The 26,075-nt window shown below is 41.3% G+C and overlaps 1 non-coding gene across 1 annotated transcript; it reads right to left on the reverse strand.

The window, feature by feature from the left end:
• Positions 1–1,203: 1,203 nt before the first annotated feature.
• Positions 1,204–1,310, reverse strand: LOC111763701 (U6 spliceosomal RNA). The gene has a single exon (XR_002796519.1). It is a non-coding gene; the product is annotated as a U6 spliceosomal RNA (small nuclear RNA).
• Positions 1,311–26,075: the final 24,765 nt, after the last annotated feature.

The following is a 26,075-nucleotide window of genomic DNA, read 5'->3' on the forward strand; positions in this document are numbered from 1 at the left end:
CAAAAACTTCTTAAAAAATGAAACCAATAAAATAGCCAAATACAATTAATAAGAAAATGAAATAATGATAGTTTTAAACATAAGAAATGAAATACAGAAAAATTTTAAAAAATTAAAATTAAAATAAAAAATTGGGACATTAAAAAATATAAAAATTTTTTTTTGGACATTTTGCCTTTTATCACTGCAAGATCTGCTGTTTGTATGGTGACATTTTCTTACATTTATTTCCCCAGTGTCTTAACTTTTTTCAGTTTGTCTTCAAAGAAATTTTAGGTCACTGTAAATCATATACAGAATACAGGGGCTCCAATTTACCTACCATCCTCCCCTTTCTCCCCTTTCCCATATTAACAACCTTTTTATATGCAGATGATGTATTTGTTACAACTGATGTACAAATATTGAAACATAGCTACTAACCATGGCCAATGGTTTGCATTATGGTTTACATTTTGGATAATACACTTTTATAAATTTTTCATGAAATTTCACATGGCCTGTGTCCATGATTGCAAGATCATGTAGAATAATTTTCTGTCCCCCAAATACTCCCTGTTCCATCTATTCTGTTCCTCCCTCCCTCTCCCCTTGGAGCCTATGGCAACCATCAGGTTTTACTTTTTGAAGAACAAGATTTGTAGTTACTTGCAACAACACCAAGGGCTTGTCACACTGGTCTGTCCTTCACTATTAGGCACCACCTGTGCTCTCAAGAGACTCCTGCCTCTCTGTTTGAGAATGTAGAGGCCCTCCCTAGAATGGGAGTCCAACTCCTTCCTGCTCTTTATGTGGATCTCCACCCACTTATACAACACATTACAACAAAATGATCACTCACACACTCCCTAGAAGCCTCCCTTAGGTGTGCCCTGTTCTGAATGCCCTCCCCTATGAAGCACCCTAAACCAGTCACCTTTCCTTGTCATATTGCCAAAAGAGCTTTCCCAACATTGTAGTTTCAACCACATACCTGCCAATACCCAGTGTTCACCTCTTTCCTCCCCCAACCCTCCCCCCAGTTCCATGGACCATCCAACCTACCTTCCCCACCCCACTCTCTGTCAGACCTACACGATTTAACCCAATAGAATCACTACACGCCATCATATCCCTTTACTGCACAACTACACACTTCCATCTTATAGGTTTTGTCCATATGGGTGTTAGCTCACAACCTTCTTCCCCCTTTTTATTTTCTGTAAAAATATCAAATGCTTCATGAATTTGTGTGTCATCCTTGCACAGGGGCCATGCCAATCTTCTCTGTATCATTCCAATTTTAGTATATGTGCTGCCAAAACGAGTACAGGTGAAGCCTTTTAAAAGTATCTGGGGCTTCTTCTTGACCTGAACAGGACTTTGTGGCAGGGATCTGGGTGAGGTTTCATGGTCATGCAGGTCTTAGTTGCACCTCATCTTCCTTTTCCCTAAACTATCCTGCCTCATTCCCCCCCTCAGAGAGTTCATATCCTTATTCTTAAGGGGGAGCTGAAGGGTGATGGTCATTCTTCTGTAGCTAATTCCCACTCATTAGGGGGAGTAGGCTGTATCTGACAAGGTGCAAAGACTCTGGCTATTCTATCATGGTTGGGGAAAGATGAGTCTGGCACTGTGCTTGGCATTGGATGAAATCCCTTTATAACTAAGGTGTTGATTCTGGAAGAACAAACTCATAGAATTTTAAAGATACACGGTCCTACTAAAAGGATACTGGATGAAAAGAGTAGGAAAAGCCAGGTGCCTTCAGAGGCTGCGTCCTCCTATAGTAGGTGGGCTTCATCTTACAGATTTTGAATGCTGTCTTGGACTATTTCAGAGCAATTTACATGGAAACAGCATTCTTCCTTGAGAAGCAGGCATAATCCTCCATGTGCCACTATTAGCATGTTTAGTGCCCTGTGATTTTGCATCACCACAGTGGCAGGAGATTCTGTTTGCTGTTTTAGGGCTTCTAAGGCATGGCTAGTTTCTTCTATGCTGTTGGTTAACTCTAGGGAGAGATCATGGTAGACCTGCTGGGTTTGGTATAAACTGTCAACCCCAGTTTCCATGGTGGTTATGTCTAAGACAGGTAAGAGGGGGACAAGGAGAAGCTGTGTCCTCTTAGTCATTGCATGGTGAGAAAATACAGGAAATGGACACAGATAAGATTCCTTAAGGAGTGTCTGGCTTGCCCTCCCCCAACAATAGGCATTTGGGCTAGAGTTAGAGGGAAGAGCTGGGTTTGACACAGATAGTACTTAACTTTATCTCTTGAAGAAGTATTTCAGGCTTTCCAATGGTTGGCACTCACCCAACAGGTGCTTTTGGTAAGTTGGCATTTCCTTGGGCATATGGCTTCGTTTGGAATAAAGGCACCCAGCTGATAGTTCCTTTTAACCTTAACAGCTATGGGAATGATCAGAAGCACAGAGTAAGGTCGCTTCCATTTTGGTTTTAATTGGGAGTAAGGCTTGTTCTCCTGCCAGGTTTTGATTAGAATTCAAAGTTGGGGCTAGGTAGGCTTTTGTTCCTGAACTCCTGGATGCTAGTAGCTGCTGCACCTGCTTTTTCCCTAGCTGTATCAGTGTCTGTCTTCTGGTGCCCTTGGCAATGTTTAACTGCTATTTCTTTGGGCAACAGACCAGCCTCCAGTAAATCCAGGATTTTTTGCTTGTGCTTAATAAGCCACCCACTGTTAGCAAGCCTCATTCTTACTACACAGCAGAGTGAGCAAGGAGGATGAGGAAAGCATACTTGGTGTCTGTGTAAATGTTGGCAGATAGATGACTATGGTGAGAGGTGTAGAGTGAAATACAGCCAAATACATCTCTTCTCAGCTGCCAGCTTTAAACTTCAGGTGAGGGCAATCAGCTCTGACCTCTGGGCTGAGGTCCCAGGGGGAAGGGTTTCGGTCTCTATAGTTTCAAATTGAGAGACCACTCTATAGCTTGCTCCTTTCATTTCTTCCCTAATAAACCTGCTTCCACTTGTGCTTTTATCTGCTATAGGCTCATTCTTTAACTCCAGCCTGCTTGAGTAGTTTTGGTTGAGTTTCAAGGCAGGAGTAGAGGAGGGGTCCCTCAGGAGCTGACTTAGGGACCTCTGCTGGTAGCAGGGTGGTGGGGTTGAGGATTTGACACACCCTTAGCTGCAACTTTGGGGTCTCTAGTGATTGAGCCTGGTGTTTAATCAACTGGCTACCTGTAAGCCATTGGTGGCCCCTAGCCTGAAATACTTCTGTTACCTGGTGTGGTATGACGACTGTGAGAGGCTGCTCCCAAGTTAATTTGGTGGCTTGCTCAATTAAAAGGGTGGTTTTACTTCTCGAGCATAACATAACCTGCAAGACCCACTTAACCTTGTAGCACCATAAAGAGTTGGGCATATGGAATCCCTTACTGCTTCCCTTCCCTTTTACACGGAAGGTTTAACTGTCATTCATGTGGTATTCTAGAGGCCACCCCCACCATTCCAGGAAAAATTAAAAAGAGCTTGTCAGCTGATCTGGCATCCCAGACTCCAAGTCTGACCAAAATTTCACCCTCCAACTGAAGTGCCCAGGCTGTTCCAGTCCTGGGGGACATTTGGAGCGAGTACCCAAATGAAGCCACCAAGCCACTTAAGTCTTGGGGGACATTTGGGACCTTCTAACCTGAACTTCCCAGGCCATTTAAGTCCCGGGGGACATTTAGAGTTGCTACTCTGGTTCCTGACTTCCCAGGAATCACAGAGCCCTTGCTGCCAGGTAGCCACAGGGTGACCTAAACTTGAGAGATGCCCAGACCTAGATTCCGACCTAAGCCACCAAGATCCACACATGATTTGTCCTAGAAAAGGGATGGCTTGACACCTTTTTTTGACCTATTAAGCAGTCTCATTTTTATGGCCACTGCCAGGGAGTTTTGCAGTTAAACTGGACATTTAAAATCCATTAAGAGATTAGGACCTAATTGCTCTGCCCTTGCAATCAAACAGCCTTGGAGAGCTCTGAGGCAATGCTAGGCCCCTTAGGGGCTGGGAAGGAACAGAGCTTCCCTGTTCTACCAAGGGTAGGACCAAAGCCTCACTAGCAAATGCATTTGCAGTTCCTAAGACATCCCAAAGCATCTCACAGACCCAAAATGAAGACAGCAGTAGTCAGCATACAGCCAAAAGAGGGCACAAACAGGGCATAATTAAAAGTTTTGACTTACCAGTCCTTGCTGTGGTTGGAGAGGTTTACCTGCCTCTAGAGTTCCTGGCTGGCTCACCAAATGAAGTCGGGGAAAGTTGGGGGATGACTGATTCCTTCAGGTTCTTGGCTATGTTACATAAAAGAATTTAAGAACACGCCATAGGGTAGGCCAGTAGTTTATTGAGAAAAGGGAGAAAAGAACAGAATGGGAGAAAAAAACAGAATTACCCCCCCCCCCAAGATGTAGGTGGAGGCTCCTCCAGCAGAGAGAGAGGTAGTTTGGGCTTGTGGGGCTACTCTTATCAAGCCATAATTCACTCCTCCCCTTCTTAATGTTCGGGGAGGGACCCCAGTTGTTTGCTATTCTGATTGGTTACCCCATCTGTCAGTTCTCAGGAGGCTTTTTGAAGGTACCTAGGGCTTTCCCTTGACCCAAACAAAACCTTGTGGCAGGGGTCTGGGCAGGGTTTCACAGTCATGTCCTCTGCCAGGTCTCAGCTGCAGCTCATCTTCCTTTTCCCTAAACGATCCTGCCTCAACAGAACAAGGTCCCTGAGTCAGTAAGAGGCAGGGCAGATTTGGATTTTGTGGGGCTTAAAACTTGTACAACCTTTTATATTTAGGTATATAAAATTATGCATGAGTGTGAATATCTAAAATGACAATAAATTAGGCCATGTGTATTAGTAAGCCAAAGGTGTGCTGATGCAAAATACCAGAAATTGGTTGGTTTTTATAAAGTATATTTATTTGGGGTAGGAGCTTACAGGTACCAGGCCATAAAGCATAAGTTACTTCCCTCACCAAAGTCTATTTGGAGCAAGATGGCTGCTGACATCTGCGAGGATTCAGGCTTCCTGGGTTCCTATGTTCCTGGGGCTTGCTTTTCTCTAGGTTCAAGATTCCTTTCTTTCTGGAGCTGGCTTCTCTTTCCTTTGCATGCTGAATTCCCAGGGCTCCAGCTTAAGTCTTCAGCATCAAATGACAACATCAGAAGTCCAACATCAGAAAACCCTTAACTCTGTCCTTTGCCATGCTTTTCATATGTGAGTCCCTACCCACTAAGGGGCAGAGACTCAACGTCCTAATTACATGGCCCAATCAAAGTCCTAATCAACACTTAATAATGCCCAGGTACATACCAGATTACAAACGTAATCCAATATCTATTTTTGGAATTCATAATCATATCAAACTGCTACACCGTGTGTTCGAACAAGATGGCTGCTGACGTCTGCAAGGGTTCAGCCTCCTTCATCCTCTTAAGGCTCTATGGTTTCAGCTTCTTCCTGTATCAGCTGTAGGCTGGGATGTTTCATCTCTCTCCCAGGACTCGTTCTTCTTCAGGCTCAGCTGCTCTGGTCTCTCTACAAGATCAGCTGTAGACTATTAGGCCTTCCTGGGGCCTCTGCTGTATCTATGGAGCCATTTCTATTCCTCTCTGTTCTTCCTCTGTGTGTTTACTTCCTGGGTTTCCAGCATCAAAACTCCAACTAACTCCTCTGCTATGTAGTTTTCTCTGTAAGTCTCTGCTCACCAAGGGGGCAGGGGTGTAATGTCCTACTGATGTGGTCCAATCAAAGCCTTAATCATTATTTAATCAAGTAAAAGTGAAATCTCTGAATTTAATACAATCTAATGTACCCAAAAGAGCAGACTAGTTTCCAAACATAATCCAACATCTATTTTAAAAATTAATAAATAATACCAAACTACTACACCATGTCAAAAATTAAAAAAAAAAAATTAAGATATACCACTGTGACTGTTTGAAATTCTTTTATAAATTTCCAAAATGAACTAATCCATTCCTGTTCGCTGTGAGACCATTTTGACTGGATTACACCAGTGAGGCAAGACTCAAGTTGATCTTCCACCCCATTGCTGGGTCTGAAATAAAGAGAGACACAGATAGACACAGGAAAAGGAAGCCGACATGTTTTATGTTGCCATGTAAAAGAGAGGACTAGAGGATCACTTAAGCATGAAGCCCCAAGAGGCTGGATGCACAGACAAGCTCAAGAGGAGAGGAGTCCTACTATACGCCTGAGAGTTTTCAGCTGAATTCAGGAAGAAAATCTAACAGCCAAGACTGGTATAGGAGGCCCAGAAAGAGAAAAGCCCTATGCCAGGTTGCCCTCAGGTGAGCTCAAACCTTGGTGGAGATTGGTGGCCATCTTGCTTCAACATGTGGCAGCGGACTTTGGTGGGAAACTATCTCTGATGGTGCATTGGTTTAAATTTTTCATGGCCTTGGAACTGTAAGATTCTACCCCAAATAAATCCGCTTTATAAAAGCCAACCCATTTCCGATATTTTGTATTGGCAGCTCTTTGGCAAACTAAAACAACCACAAACATCGTAAAATTAAGAAAAATTATGCAATATTTTAATCAACACTTGTTTTCTACTTTTGTTTTTGGCTGTATGATTTCTAATTGCCTTTTCAAAAAAAGATAATATGCAATGTGCTCATTCCTTTAGCATGGTTGATCAAATTAAACCAAAGTTGATAGATTAGTAGTTTATTTCAGTTTTTCAGTTTGTTATGGGTAGGAAGTATCAATATTGATATAAGAAGAGAGTTTTTTTACATTTTTAAAGAGTTTGCCTTTCTGTCTCTCTCTGTTCACCTCCCCCACATGATACTGTTTTGGCTTCTGATTGGATTCTTCCTTCTCACTATCTTTGAATTTTGTTCTGATAAATTTAAAATTTAAAAATAAATATACCAAATTAATCTAAAGTTAAGACATGAGCAATAACAAATAAAATGTGCTAAATTTGTTTGTAAATTTTATTGGGAATTTTGAACCCAAATTACCCTTGGCAATTACGGCAATTATGCATGTTCTTTTGTCTAAAATATTTAGACTTCATCAGAGATATATGCATTAAAAATGTAAGCCATGATCTCTAATGTTGGGATACACAAAATAGGCAACTTCATTCGCAAATGACTCTGTGTAATTCTGCCATAATTTGTGTTCTAAAAATAGGAATTCTGTTCTATTTCATTTAATTCTCATCCAAAAAGAAAAAAAATATATGGTTTGCTCTAACTATATTTTGCCTTACTGAGTATGTTCCTAATAAGAGAGAACTTAGATTGTGACTAGGTGAGGATGACAATTGAATTCTCTGTTTACTATTTTATACATATGATTGGTGGCAGAAGTTTCCACAGACTAGTTTCTGACCCTGTACATTTCAAATCTTGTTTCTTCCTCACTAACTAAGGCAGTCAGGAAAACGTGCTGCTTAAATTTCCTTCAAGGAGCTGGTGGCAGGAACCATAGTTGCCAATGGCAGCAGCTGCCACCCTGCTGGATTCACCATACATTTTCAAGAAGGCCATGTTTCACCTGTGTGGGTCTGTTCCTGTGGAATATGGGACTTGTCTAGGGGGCAATTTGACTGAAGGACTCCTCAGTGGCTCAGCTGAAACTGTTGTAGCATTGCACAAAAAACTTGAGTCTCTTCCTGCCCAATCCTCCTTCCTTTCCACTCTCTTTTCATGGGTACCAGCCCTGAGTCATGGTCTGAAGGTCCTCCCTGACCGCTCTCCTTCACAGGAGTTTTCCCTGATAATCTCTTGCATACTTAGTCTTGTCTTGGCATCTGCTTCTTGGAGATTGAACTAACATGTCCATGTACTTTTGGTGCTGACAATAAAGCACACATGCACATCCCAACGCAATCTCTGGCCCTAAGCAATTATGTCGTAACACCAACATGGTGGGCTGAGAGTGCTCCTAGAAGCCATTCCTACATGGGGACAGCTGGCAATAATTTTTTTTTTTTGAGGTGCTGAGGGCTGGGAATTGAACCTAGGACCACATATGTGGGAAGTTGGTGCTCAACCACTGAGCCATAACAGCTGCTCTGAGTTTTTTTTCATTTGTTTGCTTGTTGTTTTCTTTTTAGGCACCACGAACTGATCCCTGGACCTCTCATGTGGAAAGTAGGTGTTCAACCACTTGAGCCACATCTGCTTCCCACCCCTTTGCTTTTTTTGCTGTTTCTGTAACAGGGGCAGTCATGAAGTCACTGGATTTTTTTGTAGCAGCAGAGACCACAGTGTGTCCCCACTCTATGTATAGGTACTGGGAGACAAGGGATTAGACAGTGACTTTTTGCCATTGTGTATCTAGCAGGTGTGGCATGGCTCTAGAGCCAACTATGCTGGTGGTGTCTTTGTGACCTCTGGGTCAAGCTAAGTCTTTCTGTTATTTGTAGCCAAGTGTCGTAATTGACACATGCGTGGGTGGTGCTGCTATGCAGGGTGAGAGCCAGAAGTTGAGTAGAGGAAACTTCTACACCTATCTTCAGTGAGAAGTGACTAGGAGGTTGGCATATAGATGACTATGGTGAGACGTGTAGAGTGAAATATAGCCAGATTTATCTTCAAAGGATTGGGATTTTAACATTGTGATAGAGAAAATATCATCTGGACACAACAGTGAGGAGCAAGGAGGGTTTGACCCCCTCTCCATCCTAACATACGTGGGTGTGATAAAATGATCATCATCCCTTGAGAGATGCAGGTGTAGTTACCCCTTATTTTATTCCTAATATGGTTTTGCACCTTTACCCCTTTTCCTTGATTGTGCAAATTATGGCAGTTGTCTATGTTGCAGTTTTCTTATTCCAAAAGATCAGTGTTGGTTTTGTTAATCTCTTCTATTAAAGTTTTCTGTTTCATTACTTTCTTTTTCCTCCTGTCCTTTAACGTTAGATTTATTCTACACTTTTTTTCTAGTTTCATGAGTGGAAAGTGGACTATTTAGCTCGTTTTCAGTCGCTCATGTTTTTTTGCTTTGTTTTGACTCACTGTTTTTTGCCAATTTCTATTGTAGTTGCATAGTAGTCAGAGGGCATGGTCTATATACTTTCAATTCTTTGAAAAAATATTAGACTTCCTCTAAAATCTAGAATATGTTCAATTTTTAATACATGATTCAGATTTATATCCTCCATATGTTGTATATGGGGGTCTATTTTATATCCATTGCTCAACTTTGTTGATATTGCTGCATCTTCTAAATTCTTTCTATTTTTTCTTCCTCTCTTTGTTAAATCTCCTAATTTTATAATGAATTTTAAAAACTTTCTTTTTAATTCCCTCAGATTGCTTTATATATTTTGAAATATAAGTGTTAAATGCATAAAGTTCATGATTGCTGTATCTTATGGACACAACAATCATATGGTTGTTTCTTATATTATTATATATTTAAAATCCTACTAGTGATCCTTGTCTGATGTACTATTTTTTCTAGTATTAATATAAATATATTTTCTCTCATAACATTCTGTTTCCCTTGTCATTTCTTTTACTATATATATATATATATATTTTATTATTTTTTAATTTGAGAAGTTGTGAGTTAACAAAACAATCATGCATACTATACAGGATTCCCATACTTTGCCCCACCACCAACACCTTACATTGTCGTGGCACATTTGTTACAAAAGATGAAAACATCTTTATATTACTAGTATCTATAATCTGTAGGTTATGTTTGGTATATTTCCTCACAAACCATCCTATTATTAGTACCATGTATTAGTATTGTATATTTGTTGTAGTAAATGAGAGAACATTCTCATATTTGTACTGTTGAACACAGTCCACCATTCACCACGGGATTCACCAGGGGACTTTATATAGTTCCCTGCCTTAAACAATCCATCCAAAATGTCTGCACAGTGGCTTTCAGTTTCAGCACAGAATTGTGCAGTCCATTTCAGTATGTTTTCATTACTCCAAAAGGAAAAATCTCATACCCCCATTATTGACCCTTTGCATTGACATGGCACCTTCTTTGCCACTGCTATAAAACTATTACCTTATTTCTGTTAATTATAGTCTATACATTACGTTAGTTATATTTTCCGCATGTATCTCTATATTCTTAACACATTGTAATAGAGGAGCATTCTTGTATTTGTACTGTTAACCACAATAATCATCCACTAACAAAATCACTGTTATACAGTCCTTAGATTATCTTCTAACTTTCTTTACATCGACATTAACCTCCCTAGACTACCCCTTTCAGCCACAATCACATTTATATAACAGCAGTGTTGATTATCTCACTAAAATGTGTTACCATCTACTCTAACCACGTCTCCACATTTACAGTCTCTCTTTTTTTTTTTTTTTTAAAGATTTATTTATTTATTTAATTTCCCCCCCTCCCCTGGTTGTCTGTTCTTGGTGTCCATTCGCTGCGTCTTGTTTCTTTGTCTGCTTCTGTTGTTGTCAGCGGCCCGGGAAGTGTGGGCGGCGCCATTCCTGGGCAGGCTGCTCTTTCTTTTCACGCTGGGCGGCTCTCCTCACGGGCGCACTCCCTGCGCGTGGGGCTCCCCTACGCGGGGGACACCCCTGCGTGGCACGGCACTCCTTGCACGCATCAGCACTGCGCATGGCCAGCTCCACACAGGTCAAGGAGGCCCGGGGTTTGAACCGCGGACCTCCCATATGGTAGACAGACGCCCTAACCCTGGGCCAAAGTCCGTTTCCCATACAGTCTCTCTTATTAAACATTCTACATATATTCAGTATCAGCTCCCCTTCTGAACTCACATTCTATCTCCTAATAACCTATAAACTCCATGAGTTTACGTGTCATATTTAGTTCATATTAGTGAGTCTGTCAATATTTGTCCTTTTTTGTCTGGCTAATTTCACTCAACATAATTTCCCCAAGGTTGATCCACATTGTCATATGCATCCCAAGTTCATTTCTTCTTATAGCTGAATAGTATTCCATTGTATGTGTATATCACGTTTTGTTGTTTATCCATTCATCAGTTGATGGACACTTGGGTCATTTACATCTTCAGTAAATGTGAATAACACCACTATGAACATTGGTGTGCAAATGTCTGTCTTTGCTTTCGTTTCTTCTGAATATATTCCTAGCAGTGGAATTGCCAGATCATATGGCAGTTCTGTATTTAGCTTCCTGAAGAAATACCAAATGGTCTTCATAGAGGCTACACCATTTTACATTCCCACTAACATTGAAGGTGTGTTCCCATTTTGCCATATCCTCTCTAGCACCTGTAGTTTTCCACCTCTTTAATAATGGCCATTCTTGTAAGTCATAAAATGATATCTCATTGTAGTTTTGATCTGCATTTTCCTAATAGCTAGTGATGATGGATATTTTTTTCATGTGCTTTTTGGCTATTTGTATTTCTTCTTCAGAAAAAATTCTGTTCAAGTCTTTTGCACCCCCCCTTTTTTTTTTAACGAGGCACCAGGGATTGAACCCAGGACCTCATACATGTGAAGCAGTGCTCAACCACTGAGCTACATTCCCTCCACACTTACCCATTTTAAAAATTGGGCTGCTTGTCTTTTTTTTTTTTAAGATTTATTTTATTTATCTCTTCCCCCCCTTTGTTTTTTGTGCTTGCTGTCTGCTCTCTGTGTCCATTCGCCTTGTGTTCTTCTGTGTCTGCTTATCTTCTTTTTGTGTCATCTCTTTAGGAGGCACTGGGAACCAGTCTTGGGACTGCCAGTGTGGGAGAGAGGCACTCAGTTGCTTGAGCCATCTCAGCTCCCTGGTTTGTTGTGTCTCTCATTGTCTTTCCTCTGTGTCTGTCTGTCCCTTTTTTCCCCCATCATCTTGCTGCGTCAGTTCGTGGCATGGGCCAGCCACCTTCATCAAGAGGTCCTAGAGCACTGCTGCACCACATAGATAATAGATTACCCTATAGTCCACACTCTCCCCCAGTACATTCAGTATATTAAGGCAGGATATATAAAGTCCAGCACCTGACCCTGCAATATCATTTAGGACAACTCAAAGTCCCAAAAATGCCCCCACATCACATCTCTTCTTTCCACTCCCTGCCCTCAGCAACTACTGTGGTCACTGTGAGGAGTGGGGTGGGGGGATGAGGGGTATTCAGGAGCCTCATATTTTTTAATGTAACATTTTTTTTTGTGATGTACATATCTTAAAAAATACAGTTTACAAAAATGATGGGGTGGGGGTGGGGAGCGTGATTATATGGGAACCTCTTATGTTTTATATGTTTTTTAAAATGTTTTTTAATGTAACACTCTTTGTAATCTATTAACTTTAATAAAAAAAAGTGTAAAAAAAAGAGGTCCTGGGAACTGAACCCTGGACCCAATCATTTGAGCCACATCTGCTTCCTGTGTTGTCTTTTTATCTTTGAGTTGTATGATCTCTTTGTATAAGATGGCTATCAAACACTTATTGGATATATTTCCACATACTTTCTCCCATTGAGTAGACTGCCTTTTTACTTTCTTGACAAAGTCTTTTGAAGAACGAAAGTGTTTAATTTTGAGGAAGTCCAATTTATCTATTTTTTCTTTCATTGCTCATGCTTTGTGTGTAAGATTTAAGAAACCATCACCTACACAAGTTCTTGAAGACATGTCCCTACATTTTCTTCTAGGAGATTTATGGTTCTAGCTTTTATATTTAGATCCTTAATCCATTATGAGTTAATTTTTGCATAGGTGTGAGATAGGGGTCCTCCATTTTTCTTTTGGATATGGATATCCAGTTCTTGCAGCACCATTTGTAGAACAGATTGTTGGAACCCAGCTGGGTTGGTTTGGTAGCTTTGTGAAAAGCCACTTGACTTTAGATGTGGAGGTCTATTTCTGAATTCTCTGTTTGGTTCCATTGGTCAATCTGTCTATCTCTATTCCAGTATCATGCTGTGTTTTTTGTTTGTTTGTTTGTTTGTGTGTTTGTTTTTACCACTGTGGATAAGTATTAATAATTTGCTTTAAAGTTTTAGTCAGGAAGTGAGAGTCCTCCAACTTAGTTTTTCTTCTTAAAGACATTTTTGGCTATTTGGGGTCTCTTTTATTATAAATTTGATATTTGGCTTTTCCATTTCTGCAAAATGCTATTGGAATTTTTTATTGGGATTGTGCTGATTCTGTAAATCAGTTTAGGTAGAATTGACATCTTGTGTTTTGTCTTCCAATCCATGAATATGGAATACCCTTTCATTTATTTAGATCTCTTTCATTTCTTTTAGGAATGTTTTGTAGTTTTCTGAATAGGAGTCCTTTATGTCCTCGGTTAAGTTTATTCCTAAATAATTGATTCTTTTAGTCACTGTTGTAAATGGAATTTCCCCCTGACTTCCCCATGGCAGTTTTCTCTTTCAGAACCTTAAATATTTCAAACCACTTCCTTTTGCCTCCATCATTTCTGATGAGAGATTTGCATTTAGTCTTACTGAGCTTCCCTTGTATGTGATGCATTGCTTTTCTCTTGCTGCTTTAAGAATCCTCTCTTTATCTCTGGTATTTGACATTCTACATAGTAGGTGTCATGGAGTAGGTCTATTAGGATTTATTCTGTTTGGGGTGATTGTACTTCTTGGATATTGATGTCTCATAAATGTTAGGAAGTTCTTGGTCATTATTTCCTCAAATATTCTTTCCACATCTTTTCCATTCTCTTCTTCTTTGGGGACACTTATAATGTATATGTTTGTGCCTGTCACACTGTCATTCAATTACCTGAGACCCTGTTGCATTTTTCCCCATTCTTTTCTCTTTCCATTCTCCTGTCTTTCCAGTTCAGATTCTCTGTCCTCCAATTCACTAATTCTGTCCTCCATTAATTCAAATCTTCTGTTATTTTTAATCTCATCCATTGTGTATTTCATTCCCAGCCTGCCAGCAGATGGTTCTCTTTGGTGAACCTTTCAATCTCTACTCTCTGGTGATTCTGCTCTGGCCAGAGCAAAGATTCAAAATACATTCCACTGGTGAAACTCACAAGTGAAGCCACTCTCTGCCCTCTGCTGTATCCTCCCTCCTCTGAGGGAGGAAGATGTCCATTCCCATTTGGTTGACGACAGTGAGTCACAGGTTTTACCTTGGTGGTTCACCTTGAGGGTAGAATTTTGGTGCTGTTCCTTACCATGGGGACTAGTAACTCATGGTGTTTGCTTTGGCCTCTCTATCTCTCTGTCCCTGTCCCTCTTCATAGCACTCTCCTGGTCTATAGACCCCCCCAAAACAGCTCCCTTAGACAACTTTTTGCCCTTCCTCCATTGTTTTGTAAGAGAGTTGAGCCCTGCCTCAACTTCGGATGCCATCTTCCCAGAAGTACTCTACTATATTTTAAAAATTATTTAATTATGGTTGCCCTGGAGATTATAATTAACATTCTGTTTTATAGAAATCTATTTATGAGTAATACAAACTTAAATTTAATAGCTTATTAAAACCTTGCACCTATATAGCTGTATTTTCCCCTTTATTTGGGCTGTTATTGTCATACAAATTCCATGTTTATAGATTGTATACTTATTAACACAGATTTATAATTCTGGCTTTATGCAAGTTGTTTTTACAATCTGACAGGAAGAAAAATCTTACAATAGAAAACATTTCTACAGTCTTTATATTTACCTATTTAGTTACCTTAACTGATGTTCTTTATTATTTTTTTTATTTTTTATTTTATTTATTTTTATTTTTTTATTGATTTTGTAAAAATATTACATTAAAAAATATATATGAGGTCCCATTCAACCCCACCACCCCCACCCCACCACTCCCCCCCCAGCAACATTCACTCCCATCATCATGACACATCCATTGCATTTGGTAAGTACATCTCTGGGAATCTCTGCACCTCATGGTCAATGGTCCACATCATGGCCCATACTCTCCCCCATTCCTACTGATGTTCTTTAGTTCTTCATATGGATTTGAGTTACTCTCTAGTTTCCTTTCATTTCATTCTGAAGAACTGTTTTTAGAATTTCTTGTAGAGCTTATCTGCTAGTGATAACTGCTCTCAGTTTTTTGTTTTTTATGGAAATGTCTTAATTTCTCCTTCATTTTTGAAGGAGAGTTTTGCTGGATATAGAAAATTCTTGGTTGATATTTTTCTTTCAGTACATTGAATGTTTCATCTCAGCGTTTTCTGGCCTCCACGGTTTAGGAAATCACCTGTTAATCTTATTGGGAATCCTTTGTGTGTGATGAATTACTTCTCTCTTGCTCCTTTCAAAATTCTCTCTTTGTCTTTGTCTTTGTCTCTCTCTCTTTGTCTTTGTTTTTGATGTGTATAGGTATGAATCTCTTCAAATTTATCCTACCAGGAGTTCATTAAGCTTTTGGATGTTGTCTTAGATTACAAGGGATGGTGTAATGAAGTTCCATAGAGTAGGTGATTTAAACAACAGACATTTATTGTCCCATGGTTTTGAAGGCTAGAGGTCTGTAATTAAGCTGTCAGTAGGACCATGCTTCTTATTAAAAGGGAGAATATGTTCCATGTCTCTTCCCTGGCTTCTGGTGGGTGACTGGCAATCCATAATGTCCCTTGGTTTTTAGCAGCATAGCTCAATATTTGCCTCTGTCACATGGCTGCCCTCTACCTGTTTCCTCTTCATAGGAATACCAATCATGTTGGATTAGAACCCACCCTAATCCAGTGTGATCTCATCTTAACTAATAACATCTTAAAAGATCCTATCCACAAAAAAATTCACATTCGCTGGACTGGGGGTTAGGACCTGAACATGTATTTTTGTATGTTTGTATTTTTTTTAGCAGGTGTTAGGGATTGAATCCAGGACTTCATACATGGGAAGCAGTAACTGAACCACTGAGCTACATCCACTCCCCAAACATGCATTTTTGAGGGACACAATTCAATTGATATCAGATGTATAGATTAATTTTTTTTTAAGTTTGGGAAGTTTTCTGGCATTATTTCTTGTATATTATTTCTACACTTTTCTTTCTCTCCACTCCTTCTTGACTCATTTTATGTATATTTTGGTATGCTTGATGGTGTCTGAGACTCTGTTCATTTCTCTTCATTCTTATTTCTTTTTGTTCTTTCTATTCTCCAGTCATATAATCTCAATTGATATACTTCAAATTCTTTCTTTTTTTTTAAAGATTTATTTTTTAATTTATCTCTCTCCTCTTCCCCCCCTCGCCCAGTTGTCTGATCTCTGTGTTGATTCACTCTGTGTTATTCTGTGACCACTTCTATCCTTATCAGTGGCACCGGGAATCTGTATTTCTTTTTTTGTTGTGTCATCTTGTTGTGTCAACTCTCTGTATGTGTGGTGCCATTCTTGGGCAGGGTGCGCTTTCTTTCACACTGGGCAGCTCTCCTTACGGGGCGCACTCCTTGTGCATGGGGCTCCCCTACATGGGGGACATCCCTGCGTGGCAGGGCATTCCTTGCGTTCATCAGCTCTGCGCATGGGCCAGCTCCGCACAGGTCAAGGAGGCCCGGGGTTTGAACTGTGGACCTCCCTTGTGGTAGGCGGATGCCCTATCCATTGGGCCAAGTCCGCTTCCCTTCATTGATTCTTTAACCCCACTCCCACCCCTCAAACAAATCTGCTTTGAGTCCCTCTGGTGAATATTTCACTTTAGTTTTTATATTTATCAAATTTTATAGTTATTTCTATTTGGTTTCTAATTTTAATTTCTATGTATTTATTCATATTCTCTGTTTGGTGATACATTGTTCTTATACTTTTCTGTATTGCTTCACATGATTTTCTTTACTTTTTTGAAGATATTTAAAATAGCTGATTTAAAGTGTTTGTCTAGAAAGTCCAACGTTTGGTCTTCCTGAGGGACATTTTCTATTAATTACTTTGTTACCCCTGTGTATGTATCATACATTCTTGTGTATTTTTATGTTTTGTAATTTTTGTTGAAAACTAGACATTTCAAGTAGGGGAAATAAGGTTCTTCCCCCTTTCCAGGGATTTTTGTTGTTGCTGTTTTTTATAGTTTTTGTTGTTTATTAGTTTAGCAACTTTTTAAAATCTCATTTTGTTTATTTTGTATTCTTTGCATTGTGTAGCCACTGAAGACTGTGCTTGGTTATTTAATGTGGAACAGAAATTTTCTTTTTATGTGTGGAACCAAAAAATCTCCCGGTCGTTGCTGAGGGGATCTGTGTGTGGGTCAGGAAATGACTTCTTTGACAACTCTGCCTCAATCTTTACTTCATGCTTGTGCAAAGTCTCAAGGTCACATGAAGGTGAGAGCTTAGGGCCTTTTCAGGCCTTTTCTTAGCATCTACATGGTCCTGGGTCTGTGTAGAGCACTATACATGTGTATGGCTCTCTAGCTTTCCAAGAATATGGTGGAGTTTTTCAAAGACCTTATGGAAATTTCATTCTGCAGCCTTTCCTTTTAGCTTTTTGGTTAGTCTGTTGTTTGCATCAACTGATATCCATGGTCTCAGACAAACATGATGTTAAACAATTGCCTTGGACAAATGCCACTTAGGTAAAGGGTTTTTCCAGTGGCAGAGCTCCACATCAGGACAAATACAGAAAGCCTTACAGATGGATTCTTCCGGTGAACCACCAGATAGGTCAAACAATGACAATTTGTTGGGAATGAGATTTTGAGAATTCTAGTCCTGTTCTACTCCCTCTGGTGGCTGCCAGAATGCTAGTTTTCACCACAAAACCAGGCTGATATTTTTAAAGGCTACCATAGACCTGAGAGCAAGGGATGGGACCTAGGCAAGTTAAAACACTACAAAGCATGCTGTTCTTATCAAGATTCAATTGTTTGTCTTGAATAAATGCTTAGTGGGTTGTTGCAAGCCCTCAGTTAATTTCCAGAGTCCTCAAAATGTTCTCTGGAAAGTTAGCTAGTTTTCTTGTTGCTTTTATAAAGGGGAAAATTTTTGAAGGTCCTCACTCTGCCATTTTCTACCCTTAACATTTTAACATTCTTATTGAATTATACTTTTTTTTTCTAATTAGGGCTAACATTATTCAGCATTTGTTCAGTCTTCTCTTGAATTTCTCAGACTCTACCCTCTCCTTTTCCTCCTGTGGCATGTTCATGGGTGAACGTATGTTCACAGTTTGTGAACACCTTGCCACTTACTATACATGTGACTTAATCTCTCTTGACATCCAGAGTACTCATTTATAATGTGGATTTAACGTTTGAATAATACAGTTATTTCAGAATTCAATTCAAACTATATTACAGATTAATTCAAATAACACATGCAAAACCCTGGCATATAGCAGATATTCAGCCCAGCTCAGATGGGGTGTCCTCTACTTTGGAATTCAAAGAAAACAGACATGTCCACATATCCCATGACCCACATAGGTCCATAACCTTTCCAACAAATTCTATGAGTTCCTAGAGGCTCAATTCCTCATGGTCACTTCTCATCTTTCTTGTTCTCCCTGGACTCTTCCTCTCACTTAATTCTAAATTTTACTCTTATTGAATTCTAAATTTCACTCTTATATAGACACCCTTGATGCCTTTCCTCCAACATTCTGCTGCTGATCTTGTCTGCCTTCCTTTAATTCTCTAAAACATTAGTGGTACCAGGCAGTTGTGTATAGTAAACTCTTACCAACATTTCCATGGCAGGCACGGGAGTGTATGTGTTATGACTTGCAAAAAAGAATGGAAGGCAAGTTGAAACTGAGATTAAACTAATATTAGACTTTTTTTTTTAAAGTCTCTACTTTAAAAAAAAGTTTTTTCTTCCATCATGGAATATGGGTTGGCGGTCTCTGTCCCATGGTTCCTGACTCTAGCCCCATTGCTTTATTTTCTGTGACCTGAGGGTGACCAGTGGATAAACTGCCTGGATTTTGACTCCACATAAAATTTTTCTGAGCATAGGATGCACGGTATGGCTTTTGAGGTCATTTGCACATTGCTAGTTGGGGATGGAAAATCAAGCCAATGTTGAATAATCTCGTATCTGGGATATTGCAGAGGACTTTTGGATGGGAAGACAGACTGGACTCCAGGTGACTTGCTCACGAACTGGGCGAGGTGACTCTGATGTTGGGGGATGACCCCTGAGCTTGTCAAAGTTCAGACTCTGCCCCTCGATTAGCTGTGTGACCTTTTACAAGTCAAACAACCCCTCTAAGCCTCAGGTTCACATTCATAAATTGGGTTTAACAGCAGTGGCCAACTGCTCCTTGAGTGCATGATTGAGGACCAGTTGTGGAGACCCAGGCTTCAGTAAATTCCACTTGGGCAGCTGAGAGGGGAAGCCTTGATGGGCAGGAGGAGGCCCTGCCCTGGGGTTAGGAAGATGGTGCTACTCCACCAGGGTGATGGGATGCAGGAGTTCTCAGATGTATGGGGGCATCAGGACTTAAGAGAAGAGGCCAGACTCTGAGCTTCAGTAGGTAGGGATGGGGTTTGAGGTGCTGAGGTCGGGGCCAGGAGGGATTGTGTGATTCTCTAATCTTGTTCCCTAAGGTAGCAGGAGCCACCTGGCACACGCTTGAGTGGATGCTCTTGGTTGTAATGCAGCTGAGAGTCTCTCGAAGTCCTGAGAGACTGAACTATGCCTTGAGTGAACTATAAGAGGGAAGCATGACCAGGGTTCGTGGCAGCTAAAATACCATATGGCTGTCAGCAAATGCAAATCCTAAATTTGCATTGGAGATGTGGGGAGTTAACACTTCCCACGAAGAGTTTTCTTCTTGGCCCATAGGCATTTACTTAGGGAACTTTATATTTGATATTTATACACAATCAGAAGGAATATTTGACTCATTAAATGGGGTAGGGGCAGGAGATAGCCACGGAATCAGAAGAGGCAGAGTTCAGCATTTCTGTAAGTGGAGGGGCTGCCAGGGCTGTGCTGTGAATTCCAGGAAGAGGCTAAGGGAGTTGTGGGTGGTGAAGGTGTGAGAACAGAGAGGGGCCAGTTCAACACGGTGCCAGGGGCATCAAAAAGTGATGTGTTTTGTACATTTATTCTACACTTATTTATTAAGTGCCTATTGTCATGCTGGGGATTAGATGAAAGAACTGATCTGCTTTCTCTAGACTGGTGGCCCATGTCCCCAGCACTGGGAGTTTCTGTGTGTCCAGGCTTGGCCCCGCCCTGGAGGTGGGGGGGAAGCTGTGTAAAGAGGTCCTAGAGCGCAGGCTTTTTCCTTTTCTCAAGATCTTTGCTCTCTGGTCTGCCGCTGAGCAGGTTGGCAGTGAGACAGTCTGAGATGGGGCCCAGCTCAGAAGATCCCTGCCTCTGCAGGGCCTCCTGGCTCCTGGGATTCCTCAGCCTCCTCCTAGGTGAGTCACCTGGGCTCCCTGGGAAGGGAGGGCAATTGGGTGGAGCTGGGATGGCAGAGCCCTTTGACCTCCTTGAGGAACAAAAAAGAGGAAATGATTATTGTAATTTAGCAAATGCACTGTGTTTGGTCAGATTCCTGGGGGATCAGAGAAAACAGCCTTTTTTCCGTGTCAAAGTTGGGAACCCCATGCCTGGGCAACTTCTGCTGCTTGAACAGAGAGTCCTGGAGAGCCTGGATCTGCCTTGGGGAGCGGGATTGAGACCAAAGAAGTCTGCTCCAGGGGGCAAAGGGTGGTGGGGACTGGGCATCTCTGGGGAGGGACGTGACCCAGAACCCTGGTGTCCCAGCTGGAGGAAGTTGCTCTGGTCTGGACCTCTTGAGCTTCTCCACTGAAAAAAGAGAAGAAACCAGCACCATCAGCCAGGTTTCAGGGTTCAGCCCCCAAACAGATCATCACAAAGTAGAGGTTGCTTGGAAGCCCCGGGTTTATCTCACGTTGCTTGTGAATTCTGCATTCCTCTTCACAGTCAGTTTTCATATAAAAATGTTAAAAATTGATTAAATGAATAATTTAATGGATAAACATTTGGGTGAAACAAATGCTGTAAGGGATGCCTGCCTTTTTCATGCCTGTTGATTCCCTCTTTCCCTATTCCCAAGTGTTGGTCAGGCCCTGGGGACCCCAGATGAGGGAATGTTTATTGCAGCACTGTTTTAGGGAGAAAACCAGGAAGCAAAGGGTATGATTTGAGAATCATTTGAGAATGATTGTATAAGATGGGAAGTATCTGCACCATGCAAAATTATGAAACCTTAACAGAATGAATGTACCAGTTGAATTGCCCTAGATTTCCTTGAAGTAATATGTGGTGAGAGAAGCAAGATACCATAAGACCCCAATTTTAAAAAGGAACAATAGCTTTCAGCATTTATGGGGAAGAATACTTAATAGAGTGCTAACATGGGCTTATAGGAAGGGGCTGAAACTGGGGAAGAAGGGTGGAGGGGGACGGAGAAAGAGGAGATGGAGAAGGAAGGGAGGGTGGGGAGTTAAGCCAAAAAGGGAATTGAGAGAAAAAAAGGTTATTGTAAAGAAACCCATATATTTATGAATTTATGGAAGATTATATGTCTGCATGTATAAAGAAATGAAATAAAAGGTAATGAGGAAAATTAGAAGACCTACTGAAGTATGAATTCTGGTGAAAGTTTTGGAAACTTTTATTGTTTTTAATTATATATAAACATTCCTGTCCCTAAATGAACTTGCAGGGAATTTTATGAGTTAATGGATTACAGAGCACTTTTCAAACAGGATGTCTTGAATTAACACTGAGAGTCTGGGATAGACCCCTTTTAACTGAGTAACTTGCCATCCACAGTAAAATGAGGGCTATCCTCTCATTCAATTCCGCTTAACTGGAAATATATGTTAAATCCTATAGAGTTTTCTCCACAGGGCTTGGGGTTGGGAGACTCACAATTATAAAAAGAAAGAAGGAAAGAAAAGAAAGGGAGAATAAAAGGAAGGAAGGGACTGCCATTAGAAGGAGCATCACCCCAAATTGCCCTTTTGGGGAGACCTGAAGCTCCACAGTTGGATGCTTTTTCTTTGTTTCTGGATTGTCCCATCTCAGAGACACCCTTGCGTTGGGGAGAGGGTGGTGAAGGAGTGAGTGGTGGTGTGGATGGTGCTGATATATTTGGTCTCATCATTGTTAAGATGTTAAACCCTTTCCTGGATGTGCGTTTGGAGACTAAGTGTGGAAGGGAAGCTGGGAATCCTGAGGTGCGCTCAATCCACACCATAATTTACCAGAGAAACCATATAGCTGAGGGGATATGTGCTCCTGGTCCTGCCCTCACCATAATGATAACAGCCTTTTACACTGTGCACTAACAGGAGGCTGGAGAAGAAAGGGTCTCTGCTTCCTTGTGCTGTAGACAGGGATACAGAGACACAAAGAATTTGAATAATATAGGATAATTTAAAAATTCAATCTTGTGAACATGCTCACCTTCTGCCTTTCTTTTACATCTCCTCCTCCTTCTTCTCTTAGTACTGCTCCTCCTTTAATCCCTCCCTTCCTCCTTCTCCTATTCTCCTCCTCCTCTTTCTCCTTCTCTTTCTGGATTAACATCTTGTTTGTAGATCTCAGAGCTCTTGCTGCCTTTCTTCTCTTTTTAGGGTTTGTTTCAGCTTTCTCCCAGCTGTAGCTCACCATCAGCTTATGAGGCAACTTCAGAGCTGCCTCATGGCATGGGAGCTGAGACTTCCACTTTCTTCCCCGTTTCCCTTTCCAGGAAGTGGGGATTCCTGGCTAGGCTGGGTTCATTAACCCCTTGTTGGCCAGAATCACTGCTCTGGGAAACCACTCCAATTACCAGCTCCCCCTTTCCCAGGGATGATTCAGCAAGCAGGAATCCAGGAACTGCTGAGATCATGGTGAGATCTGACTAGAGTCCTGGGAGCGATGACTCAGGAGGGCAAAGAGAGGGTGGAAGAGCTGACTAGGCAGCTTAGTGCCTGGGAAAAGCCCTGGGCTGGGAGAGAGGAAGCCGGGCTCCAGGTCTGGCCCTGCCTGGTTGGACCCAGGCCAGTTCCCTCCCTTTGTGAGCCTCCTCCTCTTGACAGGCTGGGACAGAGCAGCTCTGGGCAACCCCCAGCCTTGACCTTCTGTGATTCTTTGCCTCACCCAGAGTCTCCTGCGGTGACTTCAGGCTCTGCCCTGCCTCTTCATCCTGTTCTTTCCTCTTCCTATGGCCTGACAGGGCCTAGCTGATGAGCCTGTTTGGGGCACCCTCAAAGGGAGGCCCCCGGCAGGGCAGTTGTGGCCCCCCTTCCTCAGCCCTCGGAGGGAGGGGGTTGGAGGGAGGGGCCCCCTCTTCAAACCTGGCCTTTTGAAGGAGCCCTGCCCTCTGCTTTCTCTGCCTCTGCTCCTGAACAGGTCTTGGAGGCCATCTGCTCCAGGACATCACCTCCTGCCTCACTGTGTGTGAAAACCTGGTGAGCAAAACACTCAGGGAAGTGTGTACAGTGGTGCCATTTAGCAAAAGCTAAAAACCCCCTTCAATTCCTGTTTGTTTTGTAGCTGGCCCCCAGCTGGGATTAATTTCTTTTTCAAAGACTCTCAGGTGTTGATCCTCTCTTACAAGGTTGGAATTACCAGTGAAAATCCCTTAGGAAGGTACCATGTTGGAGGCTCACTTGCTTAGTAAGTCCACCTGTCTTTCCCCCCTGTGAATAGACTTACCATTAGTGTCCCTGTTGTGTATATACATATATTAAAATATATTTAAACATTAGATTAGTAATGAGTGTGATTATTGGTTAAGGTGTTCAAAACTATTTTTTAATTAAAAAGATATAATCATGGCTGGGACAAATTATAAAATGAATACATGTCAGAGTTTTTATTTCACTCAAGGATGAGGTAACTGGTACAAAGGGTTCAAGGGAAAATTCATAGAACACACATAAGTTACCAGAATGCTGAATAGAATTTACAAATAGATGCAAAACTGGTCAACATCCACAAAGCAATTATTACTTGTATTTTACCAGACAAAATTTATTTGCATTTCTAAGGAAAAGAATAATTTGCATGATCAATAATGCAAATTACATAGTTTTAGAATAAATAGCTCGAAAACAGGAAAGGCACTGGTCCTATGAAATCAGATAACCTGAAATGGTGCTCTGGACAACACACTCAGTAAAAATATATCACTCGCTTCAAAGTCTTTCACAAGTTTTCCAGATAGTATGAAGGGACAGTCACTCTTTTTGTCTTTAAAATACTTTTAAAATTTATCTTTTAAAATCACTGCATGGATGAAATGAAGTGGGAGAAAACAATTGATTCCTTTCCCAGAACTTAGATGAGTTTTTTTTTTTTTTTGGAGGTACCAGGGATTCAAGCCAGGACCTCCTACATGGGAAGAAGGTGCTTAACCATTGACCTATCTCTGCTCCTCAAAGAGAGTTGGTTTTTCATTTGTTTGTTTGTTTTGTTTTTAGGAGGTACCCAGAATTGAACCTAAGACCTAGTACACGGGAAGCAGGCGTCCAACCAGTTGAACTACATCTGCTCCCCTAATGAGTTCTTGATGCAAAAATGACCCCATGTGTTACAAGGGTATATGGTATTTGTGGGTACATAGATAAGGTGCGGAAGGATATACCTCATTAACAGTACTTACCTTTGGGATGAGGCACAAAGCTGAACTGTTAAAAAATATATTACACCAAATCTTATTATGGGAGTTTGAGCAGATTATGGTTCATGAATTGGGCAGCATCCAAATCTCAAGAGAAAAGGAATTCCACTATTGTGGAAGCAGAGATTCAAATGATCGTGTATGGAAGGCCAGGACTCAGGAATATTTTTGAGAAGGAAAATTTATTAATGACTGGCTGGGCATGGTGGACTCTTGTCCAAAAAGCCAAGCCCCGAATAGGATTTTTTTTTTTTATTGACTTTGTAATAATATTACATTAAAAATATATGTGTGAGGTCCCATTCAACCCCACCCCCCACCCCCCCTCCCCCCCCCCCAACAACACTCGTTCCCATCACCATGACACATCCATTGGATTTGGTAAGTACATCTTTGGGCACCTCTGCACCTCATAGACAATGGTCCACATCATGGCCCATACTCTCCTCCATTCCATCCAGTGGGCCCTGTGAGGATTTACAATGTCCGGTGATTACCTCTGAAGCACCATCCAGGGCAGCTCCATGTCCCAAAGACGCCTCCACCTCTCATCTCTTCCTGCCTTTCCCCATACCCATCGTCCACCATGTCCACTTTTCCCAATCCAATGCCACCTCTTCTATGTGGACATTGGATTGGTTGTGTCCATTGCACCTCTATGTCAAGAGGAGGCTCAGATTCCACATGGATGCTGGATGCAATCCTCCCATTTTCAGTTGTAATCACTCTAGGCTCCATGGTGTGGTGGTTGTCCTTCTTCAACTCCATCTTAGCTGAGTGTGGTAAGTCCAATAGATCAGATTGTAGGTGCTGGAGTCTGTTGAGGCTCAGGACCTGGCTATCACATTGTCAGTCCAGAGATTCAAATCCCCTAAATATATCTTAAACCCCAACATTAACTGCACCTCCAGCACATTAGCATGAAAGTCTTATGAAGGGAGATCCCATCTGAGTCCAGATTCATCACACATAAACACCATCCGAATAGGATTTTTTAGGTCCCTTTTATACAGTGGATGTAGGAGTGGGGTGTCAAATGGTGCTTTGTTTGACTACCAGATAAGCTTGAATTAACACATATCCCCCACATTCCAGGTAAGCTTGAATTAACATGTTTAGTTTGCATCCTCCCAAAGCCTATAGAGCCTATATCACTTAATTGGCTTTCCAGGAACTAGGCAGACTGAGTTGTTGGCATGGTTATGAAAGGTGGGGCTGCAGTTTTCATTGTTTGCATGCACACATGGCTTATGCTGGAATTTTAAGTTTTAGCAAGTTTACACACAAAGCCCAGATTATTCATGAAGAAACACACAGCCCCCACACATAGCCCATATCACCATGAATAAGTGGAGAGGGGAACTTTTACAGGGAAACCCTGAAACAAGCACGGAAATGTTCTGACTGGCTGACCACCCTCCCACATAATCTCACAGTCCAGAAAACCTCTTCACAAGGGGAAGAGAAAAAGAACAACTTTATTCTTGAGTAAATATTACACCAGAATGTGATGCCTTACAGGCAATTTGCTAAAGAGATGGCTGTATGTAGAGAAGGCTCACTTTATTAATGTAGGTAAGCAAACATAACC

The sequence above is a fragment of the Dasypus novemcinctus genome, chromosome 13 (genome assembly GCF_030445035.2).
Source record: "Dasypus novemcinctus isolate mDasNov1 chromosome 13, mDasNov1.1.hap2, whole genome shotgun sequence".
Taxonomy (NCBI): Eukaryota; Metazoa; Chordata; class Mammalia; order Cingulata; family Dasypodidae; genus Dasypus; species Dasypus novemcinctus.